Genomic DNA, 12,422 nt, shown 5'->3' with positions numbered 1-12,422 from the left:
CTCCCAGTCTGAGAGCACTTTGCTGGGGCAGCACTATAAAATGAACACACCAGAACTGTGTCATATTTTTTCTCTGGCAACATGCACATGCTTGAGTATTCTCTTATTGGGTTCATCCCCGGTTGGGTTTTGCCCAGCATGAACAAATGGGAAGAGAAAGGCAAGGAAATGAAAAGTGTTGTTGAGTGAATCCTTTTCTTCCAGGATTGTGAACAATGCCCAATGAACATGAACATCCATCTTTGCCCAATTCTCAAATTATATTCCTAGGATTGAACCCTAAGAGTGAATACATCAGGGTCCAAGGATACTGCCTAGTAAGGTGACTCACGACAGTGATGATCAGTGACTCACTGTCTGGTGGCTCCGCCGGTCTCTCCCCTTCACCTTCGCCAATCATGGTACTTGCTGGGTTACAACATGCATTCTGTCCCTCAACCGCGTGCTAATCACTGGCTTCAGGAAGGCAACCAGAAATTCTGACCTGGCAAAACTGGGACGCTCAGTGGCTCCTCATTCACCTCCAGTAAGTCATTGAGTCCTGTCGCACTGTCTCCTGGACCTATGCAGCCATGACCATGGCTAGTGTCTTGGTTCTATGACCTGCTAAGTCTTTGTCCACAAATTGAAGAATAGACGATATATAAATTTATGCTTTTATAGAATAACTTGATTTCTATTTTGTGGCCCATCCTGCTAGGTGACAGAAATTTAATGACAAGTCTGGAACACCCCCTCCCCCCAATACATTCCGCTTATTGCACCTAAACTCAGCACCTTTTCACAACGTTGGAGTGAGGATAGGGGATCTGGCCCCACACATACCTTGACCACTTGTAAATGTGAGACATTCCAGTTCCCTGCTGCCTTGCTGGCCCCCACTGTGTCTCCTCCTCAGGTTCTCTGGCACCCCCAGCCACACCCCCATGACCCTTCCATTTGGGACAATTGGCTACTTCTATGCCAGTCTTTACTCCCTGACTCCCCCGGCATGCAGTTTTTGGGGATTTAAAAGCTGGGCATTGACCATTTGTATTCTTTGGTGTCATTCCTTCCCTGTGGTGTGAAAGGCAGAGGACCTACTTGGCTGAATGGAGGAGAGAGGGTGGAAAGAGCAGCCAAAGAGGGCAGAAAACCTTGCTTATTATCTCGCATTATGACCCCGCCATGTCCAAATTGTAGGAAGACCCAGCTTCGGAATTGGCCTCCCTGTCTCCCCTTCACCTATGTCTCTCCACCCTTCCCAGAGCAGCTTTTACAGGGGCCTTCCTATGGGTGCCCCACATCATGTGTTTTCCATACATTTACATCCCCTTTTGTCTTCACAATGACCCTATGAGGCAGGTACTGTTACCACCCCCAATTTGCAGATGAAGAAACTAAAACCTAGAGAAATTTAGTAACCCGATCTAACTCTAGAGCTAAAATATATGATCATATTGCAAGAATTCCTACTAAAATAGGGTGAAAACTGTCTTTGCTAGATAAATTGTTATCGTCTGACTTACCTTCTAAAATATTTGGGAGATAACAGCTCACCACGCATTACTGCGAGGTTATGATACAATTAATTAGACTGCCGTTCCAGTCTGAAGAAATCACTTTGGTTGCTCCCTCTCATAAATGTGCCTCTCTGGGTCACTTCTTCTGACACTAACCCCATCCATTGCATGTCGATTCTGGCTTCACTTTCATGGGGTGACATTATCTTTGAGTGACTTTATATTCAGGTTCCAGGAGTATCGCCATCCCAAATATAAACGAAAGGGGGTGGGTCCTTGGGGAAGGTGGAGGTAAGCATTTTTCTTTTTTAAAAATCTCTGGGTAAGATGAACTATTAAGCCCATCTTTGAGGCAGGAACCCACCTGGTCAAACAGCAGGGTAGCTAAGTGCTCATCAAGGAATCTGGACATTTGTCATCTAGCCTTGTGTTGCTAGTGATGCTAGTGAACCAGAAACCATAGTGACTGGTTCTATGAGTGTGTTTTCTTTCTTTGTCTCCCCTTGTCTTTCAGCAAAGTTCCACTTGAAAATATCAGCCTATCACCATGGTGCTAAGATAAATGAAGAAAGGAAGTCTCCCCCTCCCACACACACCAATACAACACTCATTAATGTAAGATACAAAACTAAATTGAAACCTCAAAATGAAAATAGAATTTTTAATTGAAGAGCACAGTTCCTTTCTATTATATATAAATATATATGAGAGATTTAAAAAATATACATTTTATTATGGAAAATTTCAGTGACAACACCAAGGGTACCTGGTCCACTACCAGGGAGTGAGGGCCAATTAGAAGCCCAAACTTCACTGGCATGCAGCCTACTCATGCAGTCAGTCCTTACTTGTACTCTACATCTCTGTAATAAAAGAAATACTGAACAAAAAAGAAGGATAAAAAAAGAAAATTTCAAATACACAAAGTAGTAGCACCCTTTAGATCCAACAGTCTTGGTGGATGAGACCTAACTCAATTAATTTGTTTTTCAATTTTAAATGTAAACTTTAAAAATAAATACTGAATTGATATTATACAATATTCAAAAGGAACCACAAAGCGTTCAGTGAAAATTCTTCTTCTCATTCATCTACCAAGTCCCTCATTCCCATCACTAGAGGAAGCCCATGAACTGTTTCTTAGGTATTCTTCCATAGATAATCTGTGCCTGTGAGCCATTAATGCATAGTTTTTCCTGCCTTTTCTATATTTGTACTGCATCTTGCTTTTTATCACCTAATTTTATATAAATGATGGCCATTACTTGCCAGCAATAATTCTATTTATAGAAAGAAAACCAGACCCAAAGTAATGAGGTAACTAAGACTCAAAGTACCTGGTTACCTTTAATTAACAATGTAGCAGGAGGAAATAAGTTTTCCAGCAGAAATTTGTGGTAACACTAAAGAAAAGAAACATGACCGGGAGTGCCAGCAGGCTGAAAGGAGATTTACCCAGCAGGGCCCGGTGGCTCACACCTGCAATCCCAGCACTTAGGGAGGCAGAGGCAAGAGGATTGCCTGAGTCCAAGGGTTCGATATCAGCCTGGGTAACTTGGCGAGACCTCGTCTCTACAATAAATCAAGAAAAATTAGCTGGGCATGGTGGCACACGCCTATAGTTCCAGCTACTTGGAAGACTGAGGTAAAGGATCGCCTGAGCTCAGCAGGTTGAGGCTGTAGTGGCTGCGAGCGTGCCACTGCACTCCGGCCTGGGCGACAGAGTGAGATTCCAACTCAAAAACAAGAAACATACACACACATACATACATACAATGCAATGTGCTAGATAAACTATTCTAAGAGCTTCATATATAAAATTTTAAAAATTATTTGTGGTAGTACTTATCACCACCACCACCATTACCAATGACAATAACATAGGGAATTGAAGCAACTTCCCAAATTCACTCACTGCCCTTTAGGGTAAGTCTGAAGGGCTCTGCTGCCTCCTAGCCAACCATCCCCTCTCTGCTGTTACAAACATCATTCCCTGACCCACTCCCTGCCAGCCCTCTCCTTTTTTGTTTTTGTTTTCTTTTTGAGTCAGAATCTCACTCTGTTGCCCGGTCTGGTGTACAGTGTGGCACACTCACAGCCAGCACAGCCTTTACCTGCTGGGCTCAGGTGATCCTTCTGCCTCAGCTTCCCAAGTAGATGGAACTACAGGCATGAAATCACCACGCCAGGCTAATTTTTCTTGATTTATTGTAGAGAGGAGGGCTCGCCAATTTCCCCAAGCTGATCTCGAACCTGTGGGCTCAGGCAATCTTCTTGCCTCGGCCTCCCAAAGTGCTGAGATTTCAGGTGTGAGCCACTGTACATGGCAGCCCTCCCGCTTAGTATGATGAGATTGCCCAGATAAGCAAAGAAAGTCACCTAATCCAGTCCCTTGAGAGGACCTGACAGAGGCTTCTGGAAATCAGAACGTTTTGAACTGAGATTTTCTAAATGTGTGAGTTAGACATTCTTTTGTATGAGTAATGTTTTCCATAATTGGAAATGAACATAATTGGAAATGGCATACAGAGAAAATTAAGACTCCATTTCATTCCTGTCACCCTGCCACCATGTAACCTCTTTAGTGGTTTCTGATACACCTTTAAAAGAGGAACATGAGGCCGGGCGTGGTAGCTTGTGCCTGTAATCCCAGCAAGTTGGAAAGCCGAGACCAGAGCAGCACTTAAGTATAGGAGTTCAAGACCAGTCTAGACAAGATAGGGAGACCTTGTCTCTAAAGAAATAAATTTAAAAATCAGATGGGTGTGGTGGCATGTGCCTGTAGTCCCAGGTACTTGGGAGGCTGAGGCGAAAGGATCTCCTGAGCCCAGGAGGTGGAGGCTGTGGTGGGCTGTGATCCATATCACTGTACTCCAGTCTGGGTGACAGATCGAGACCCCCACTCAAAAAAAAGGGGGGGAGGGGGAGAAAATTTCTCTTCGATCCCCAGGGTTAATTAAATTTTAGTTTATAATAGTACTTGTATGTGTATACAAATATGCACATACAACTAGCTATAAGTGTTTTGTACAGTTTTAGATACTATAAATACAAAATAATTTAAGAAATCAATACAAATAAAATCATAAATCTAATAATACTCAAATTAATGGCTATTCAGATGAAATTGTCTTGCTAAAACTAATAGGCTCTTTGCAATGTGTTTGTTTGTAAGGTTGTCCAAGCCTGTGAAGACCTGCTGGTCCCCAGTATGTCTCAGAACACACCTGAGAACACACTTGTCACTTGGTCTCCAATGGCTTGAACACTTGTCAAATAGACTTAGTTCGGCTTCTGTTCTTCTGCCAACCCGGGTATTAAAGCACTGCATGGCCACAATTGAGTCATAAACGCACTGGCATACCCAAGCACTGAGTATCTAGAAACAGTTCTTGACTCTACAATGACCATTCAAACAAGCCATAGCATGCCCATATTAAAAATGTGAAGATTATTATTGAAATATGAATAGAATAAATCTTAGGGGAGTTCCAGTACTGCTAAAAAAACACTAATCTAGCCGTCTCCTTCGTGCTACCCACTTGGGAAGAGACTCAGAAGCCTGCCTGTGCCTGATCAGGCTGTTGACTATAGTTAGGACTGTAGTTAAGACCTCATTAGAAGCGTGGGCGGCCCTCCTTTTACCTTCTCCTACTTCCTGTTCACCCTCCCCACCAGACAAAGGGGATGGGACTTGAGGAGTGAGATGGTGAGTTAGTGACTATGGAAGTTGAAGAACTACAAAGCCCTTGCTAAACTAAGTAGGGGGAACATAAAACTGGTATTGGGAACAATCCCGCTTTCAGGTCTGTTGTCCCAGAATCCAGTTTATGGAATAAAAGCAAAGTTTTTGGAAGTTCATTTTGTCCATCTGCCATAATTGTGAATGCTACTGTACTCAGTTTAAAAGTGCAATATTGAAGGCCGAACTCTTTGTTTTTGCAGCAATAACACAAGAAAGCAATTTTGGGAGCACAGCACTGTCATAAAAACAATGTTCTTAGCAAGGAGGTCTTTAGTAAATCCTAAGCCAATTAAGCAGAAATGTCATTGGAACAGGTTGTGATAACTGCTTGTGATAAACATAACTCACAAGTCCATTCAAACAAGCAGTAATAGTCTACCAATGAATATGAAAGCTGAATTTGTAAAAAATAAAAAAGGGGGAATATATATAAATAAACTAAATTATTTACTACAAGAAAATATTTCATTATGGTAATGTGCATTTTCTGCAAGTAATTTTGAAAGTAGCTATTGAATAAAACTATTTTGTAGATTTATCAAAATACTACAACAAATTTGTTAGTCAATAAATATTTCCAAGAGGCATATAATTTAAATAGCTTTAAACATCTCAGGTAACTCTCTAGCCATCCTTATTTGTCTGGTGGGGGGTGGGGGGAGGAAAGAAGAAAGGCTAACTTGAGCGGGGCCAAGTGCGCTACCTTGCTAAACATCAAAGACTGGAAATCAGGTGTAGCGTTTTCGGTTATCCAGAAAGGGTGTGGGGATAAAGAGGTTTCCCAGGGAACCCAGGTTCCGTTGGTGACCAGGCTCTACGTGGTCTTGCTAAAGCTTGGAAGCTCCCAGGGAACCCAGGTTCCGTTGGTGACCAGGCTCTACGTGGTCTTGCTAAAGCTTGGAAGCTCCCAGGGAACCCAGGTTCCGTTGGTGACCAGGCTCTACGTGGTCTTGCTAAAGCTTGGAAGCAAGCAAGACACGGTTTAAAAGCCAACAAATAAAACAAGACAGGGGGCACCCGGATTTGAACCGGGGACCTCTTGATCTGCAGTCAAATGCTCTACCCCTGAGCTACACCCCCTGCTGTGAATAAGGCCTGTCATATAACACCTTTATAGTAAGAAAGCCACGTACTGTCCCATAAAGTGCTGCAGCACTCCACACCCGCCTCTCCGCTCTGTCGTCACAGTCCAACTTGGTCGTCATGCTGTGCCCACAGCCATAGGCAGCAGAGGTTCAAGAGCCTTCTCATTACCCAGACCGTCTGGAGCCCTTTCACCCTGCCAAGCTCCGTGTTGAGAGACCCGGCTCCCCTCCTTTGCTCCGTCCGCCGTCGTCACCTCCAATCTTATTTATCCGTCCTTTTCTGACCTTCCTCTTTGCTCCCCTTCACCACCTCTTCATTCTCTCCCTGTTTCCTTCCCCCAGGATCCTCTGACGTCACTCACGGCCCTCCCCCACACCCACGCCCTCTAACTTACAAGACCTTAACCTTAGGCCTTTATCTAACTCCTAGGATTTGCCATGGAAATGGAACGCCAGGCTCAGCAAATGAAAGGTGGGCCATTTATTTCGTAAAACAAAATGTTTACAGAGCAGCAGGTATGTTCACAGCAACCCTATAAGACAGGTGCTGTGATTGTTATCCCTATTTTACAGATGAGAAAACTGAGGCACCGAGATGTTAAGTAAGTTGTCCAATGTCAAACGATTAGGAAGCGGTTGAGCGCAGTGACTCACGCCTGCAATCCCAGCGCTTTCCAAGGCCAAGGTGGGAGGATTGCTTCAGACCAGTCTGGGCAACAAAGCCAGATCGCCTCTCTACATAAAATAAAGGAGTTAGCTGGACGTCGTGGGCGTCCCTGAAGTCCCCGCTACTCAGGAGGCTGAGGTGCAAGGCTCGCCCGAGTCTAGGAGGTGGAGGCTGCGGTTAGCCGTGGTGCCACTGCCTTCCAGCCTGCACTACCAATTAGTAAGCGGGATGCAAACTCATGCAGTCTGGCGCCAGAGTCCACATACTTAACCACAGTGTTTTACTGTCGGGTTATTACAGGAATCCCAAATTCATAGGGGAAAAGAAGAACTATTTACATAAATTTTACTGGGAGATTTAGTTGGCCATTTGGGAAAAATAATTGAAGTGGCACCTGAACTCCATGTCATATATCAAAGTAAAGTCCAAGTAGGTTAAATAATTATGTATAAAATATCAAACATAAAAAAGGATAAATTACACCTAACTGATTTCTGAAGGACAGAAAAAGACTTTTTTTTCAAGTCAGAGTCTCACTCTGCCGCCCGGGCTGGAGTGCAGTGGCCCGCTCACAGCTACCGCTCCCTCAACCTGCTGGGCTCAGGCAAGCCTTCTGCCTCAGTCTTCCAAGTAGCTGGAATCACAGGTGTACGCCACCATGCCCGGCTAAATTTTTTTAAAAAATTTATTGTGGAGACAAGGTTTTGCCAAGTTACTGAGGCTGGTCTGGAACCCCTGGACTCAGGCAATCCTCTCGCCTTGGCCTCCCAAAGTGCTGGGATTACAGGTGTGAGCAACCAGGCCCGGCCGTTATAATTATTTCTTCTTTATACTTTTTGTGTTTTCAATAGTTTACTAGCTTCCTAAACCACTTAGAAAAAGAAAAAAAAGCACCTCTGATTTCAAATCGGGACCTCTTATCTACAAACAAATGCCCACCTTAGGCCACAGCTTCCTCCTGTCTGCCTCTGTCCCAGCCACTCCAGGACTCTCATCAAACACCTGCACCCTGAAACATTCATGAAGGTGCTTTCTGTGCTTGTGGGCATCTAGTTCCACATGGATGGCCTTTGTTTGCATGACTTGCTCCATAGCATACAGGTGAGGACTAAAACATAAATAGGGGGATTATGGGTGATTTGTAAACTTTCTTCTTTTTACTCTTCTGTATTCTCCAAATTTTCTGCAATGAAATGTATCACTTTCAAAATTAGAAAAACTCATATATATTATACATTTAAGCATATTCTCTTCTAGTAATTGCAAGCAATACTTTTTTCCTATTGACATAATTAAAAAATAATTGTTTAATTAAGACCAGAAAAGAATCCATGGAATGCTAACTTCAGAAATAAGTGCATTATAATTTACATATAACTCATTTAAGCTTTTATAGGAATATTTATTTTTATTTTGCACATGAGAACACAGACTCAGAAAGTTTCCAAGGAACTGAATTCCAAGACTTCTCTGTCTAAGTCCAAGGCTACTTCCACAATACCACACTTCTTTCATCTTGCCTAGGTTGGATAATTGGAAGAACAGGAAGGCCGAATCATTGAGATCTGAAAGAGTTACAACTTCACTCCTCGTCCTGCTCTGTGTTAAAATGTGTCAATCTGAGATAGGAATAATGGTTCATATACACTGAGTGTTTATGTTGGAGACACTGCATATACAACGTCCCATTTATCCTCACAACAACTCTCTGAGGCATTTACAATAGATATGATTTTCCCTATTAAAGGTGAAGAAACAGATGTTCAGAGGGGTTAAGTGACTCATTCAGTCATTCAGCAAATACTTTGTAAACATATACTACATTCTAGGGATCTGCAGTGAATAGGGCAAAGAAACATGATCCTTGCCCTCATGGAGCTTATATTCCAAGAGGTGCCAGGGCAGACAAGCAAACTAATATCTCTGTTCTTCTCCTTCTCTTTCTCCTCCTCCTCCTCCTCCTCCTCCTTCTTTTTTGAGTTGGAGTCTCACTCTGTCACCCAGGCTGGAGTGCAGTGGCACGCTCATGGCCACCACAGCTTTGACCTGCTGGGGTCAGGTGATCCTTCCATGTCAGCCTTCCAAATAGCTGGAACTACAGGTGCATGCCACCATGCCCAGCTAATTTTTTTTTAAATTTATTGTAGAGATGAGGTCTCTCCAAGTTGCCCAGGCTGGTCTTAAACCCGTGGGATCAGGCAATTCTCTCACCTCAGCCTCCCAAAGTGCTGGGGTTATAGGTGTGAGCCACTGCGCCCAGCCTTAGACAAGCAAACTAATAAATGAACAAGTTCATCACATATGTTGAAACCACTACAGGAAAAGAAAGCAGGATGATGTGATAGAAGATAATTAGGGTGGGGCCATTGCTTTACTAGATTCTGGTGTGGCCATGTGCTCTTTGAGCCGTGGCCGCTGCCATGTTTCCTAAGTTCTGGTCCCCTCTCCTACCTTGGAGAGTTGAGTCCTCTCCACCTCCCTCTCAAACTTTCTAAATAAACTATATTTTCCAATCTAAAAAAAGATGACTAGGGTGTGCTGGGGTAGTCAGGAAATGATGATATTAACTGAAATCTTAAGAAGTCAGCGAGCTCATGCCTGTAATCCTAGCACTTTAGGAGGCAGAGGCCTGAGCTCAGGAGTTCAAGACCAGCCTGAGCAACATGGCATGACCTCGTCTCTACAGTAAGTCAAAAACTTAGACAGGCGTGGTGATGCATGCCTGTGGTTCCAGCTACTTGGAAGGCTGAGGTGGAAGGATTGCCTGAGCCCAGCAGTTCGAGGTTGCGGTGGCTGTGAGTGTGCCACTGCAGTCCAGCCTGGGGGACATAGTGAGACTCCCACTTAAAAAAAAAAAAAAGCCAGCGAGTAAAAATCTGGATGCAGAGGATTCCAGGCCTTGGGTACAGTGACTGCAAAGGCCCATAGGTGGACAATGGGTTGGCAGGATCAAGGAGCAAGAGCAATGCCAGTGTGGTTCAGCAAAGGGACAGAGCAGTGATTCGAGTAGAGGTCAGGGAGGCGGGGTGGGGTAAGGTCATAGGTGTCCTTGTAAGCTATGATCAGGGTGTGGGTTTTATTTCCTGTGCCACTTTAGGGACAGTGGAGCCTGGATTTGGATCTCCCTCCCATGTCCAGGGCCACCAACTCTGAGATCTTCCTGAAGGAATCTGTAGTTGATGTGAAACAGGTCTTTGTCAACTCTGGCCTGTCCTGTGGAATCAGGCTTCCTGTGTCAGTCTGTAAGCCTCTTCAGCCATGCATTTACGTTTACTGTTCATCCAGTCAACCTGGTTCTTGCTCTTAAAGAGCAGATAGTAGTGGAGGAGGCAAACATGAACATCCACTATCATTCAGTGTCACTTCCACTATAATGTGGTAAATGCTGTGTGCCCAGAACAGGAGTGGGGAGAGGACATGGCAGTTACCCTAATCTAGGGAGTTTGGGAAAACTTTGACTTTCCACAACACCTTGCAGGAGGAAGGAGAGTTGGTTAGGAGATGAGTGACCCAGGAAGACGGGCAGCATGGGTGAAACCTGAGGCAGTGGGGTGCCCCAGAGAGTGCAGCGAAGGCCAGTGCTGGAGAATAGAAGTTGAATAGTGTCTTCCCAAAATTCACATCCTTCCAAGAACCTCAGAATGTGACTTTACTTAGAAGTAGGATAAGGCCAGGGTCGGCGGTTCAGGCCTATAATCCCAATAGTTTGGGAGGCCAAGGCGGGAGGATTGCTTGACTCAAGGAGTTTGAGACCAGCCTGGGCAACATAATGAGACCGCCTCTCTACAAAAATAAATTTAAAAAATAGCAGGGTATGGTGACGCTCACCTGTAGTATCAGTTACTCGAGAGACTGAGGCAGGAGGATTGCTTGAGCCCTGGAAGTCGAGGCTGTGGTGAGCTGTGATTGTGCCACTGCAAGATCTGTGAGTGAGTGAGACCTGATTTAAAAAAAAAAAAAAAAAAAAAAGTAGGGTTGTTGCAGATATGAGTTAAGATGAAGTCATTGTGTTGACTACCTCAAAGGAAAGAAACAAAAAGACGAGGTCATACTGGAGTAGAGTGGGCCCTTAATTCAATACCACTGCTATCCTGATGGGAAGAGACGGAGATAGAGACACAGGGAGAAGGCTAAGTGAACACCAAAGTGGGCATGGGAGTGCTGGATCTGTGAGTTGAGGGACACCTGCAGCCTTGGAAGCCAGAAGTACGAAGCAACGGAACAGTAAGAAGCAATCCTGACCACACCTTGATCTTGGACTTCTTGTCTCCAGAACTGTGAAAGAATACATTTCTGTTGTTCAGAGCCATCCAGTTGGCGGTATTTTGTTACAGCAACCCTAGGAACGAACACACAGCCCAAGACAGGGCTGAGAAGTCTGTAGGCCCTGATGAGATTTTGGATTTTATCCTAAGAGCAATGGGGGAACCACCCAAGGGTGTTAAGCAAGAGAGGATCATGATCAGATTTGCATTTTCAAAGAGTCCCTATGGCTGCCCAATGTTCCCAAAGCATTCAAATCCATTAAGCAACCCGGCCCCCACAACATGACTTCGCCCCACCATTGTGCCACTGCCCACCTCTACATCACTCACAGAAAAACACAAGTCCCCTGAACTAACGCAGGGGGTGCTTGTCAGCCTTCTTTCCATCCCTCCCGGAGGGGATACCCTACCGACCTCCCACAGAGGGAGACAGGCTGACCTGCGGGAAAGCGGTTTGACCGCATGCCTCAAAAGCCTTCAGGCTTTTCCATTCCTAGGAATTGTCTATTACATTTTTCTTTTCATTTTCCTTCTTTGCTCGAGCCCACCACGCTCAGTTGAAGAATTTAGTCTTTGGAAATAACTAGGCATATATTTTTAAAATGTATCAAGGAAAAAAACAAAAAACCCCACAAGCCCAGCCCATCGTCAGAGAACGTGTCAAGGTCCACCTCCGCATGGTATAAATACATCTGTCAGTAGCTTAAATGACTTGAGCTCTGGTTTTCTCATCCGTAAAATGAAAACAGTGGGTAAAACGAAAGGCCGCACGAGAAAAGTTCTATAAACCCTACAGCTGGGGGCAAGTCCACAGAGTCTTCCTTTCCGTCTGGGACCCCACTGCCGTCAGGGACTTTTGTAGTCTCCTGTGCAGTGGCCTTGAGCTTGAGCCTTCGGGGTAGGGTACGTCGCCTCCCTGCTGTGCTCTTCCGATTTCCCGGGGCTTCGCTTTGTGCTTGCGCCAACTGTGTTTGCACGGGGATTTGCACCAAGAACGGGCTGCTCCAAACCGCGGGGACCTGGGCCGGGTAGGCCGGGGTGCGAGGTACCGGGCGTGAACACGAGAACGGCTGCTGCTAAAAAGGGTTGGCCTCAGGGGTTGCAGTGAGACGGCTCCCGCACTGCCACAGAACAAGGGCAATCCCGCTGCCAGGCGCG

At 44.9% G+C, this 12,422-nt stretch overlaps 1 non-coding gene across 1 annotated transcript; it reads right to left on the bottom strand.

Moving 5' to 3' along the window:
* Positions 1–6,255: 6,255 nt before the first annotated feature.
* Positions 6,256–6,327, bottom strand: TRNAC-GCA. The gene has a single exon. It is a non-coding gene; the product is annotated as a tRNA-Cys (tRNA).
* Between the last annotated feature and the right edge of the window lie 6,095 nt (positions 6,328–12,422).

This window comes from Carlito syrichta, unplaced genomic scaffold, assembly GCF_000164805.1.
Source record: "Carlito syrichta isolate Samal-C Ts95f unplaced genomic scaffold, Tarsius_syrichta-2.0.1 Scaffold308825, whole genome shotgun sequence".
NCBI lineage: Eukaryota > Metazoa > Chordata > Mammalia > Primates > Tarsiidae > Carlito > Carlito syrichta.
This window is presented reverse-complemented; position numbering and strand designations above follow the sequence as displayed.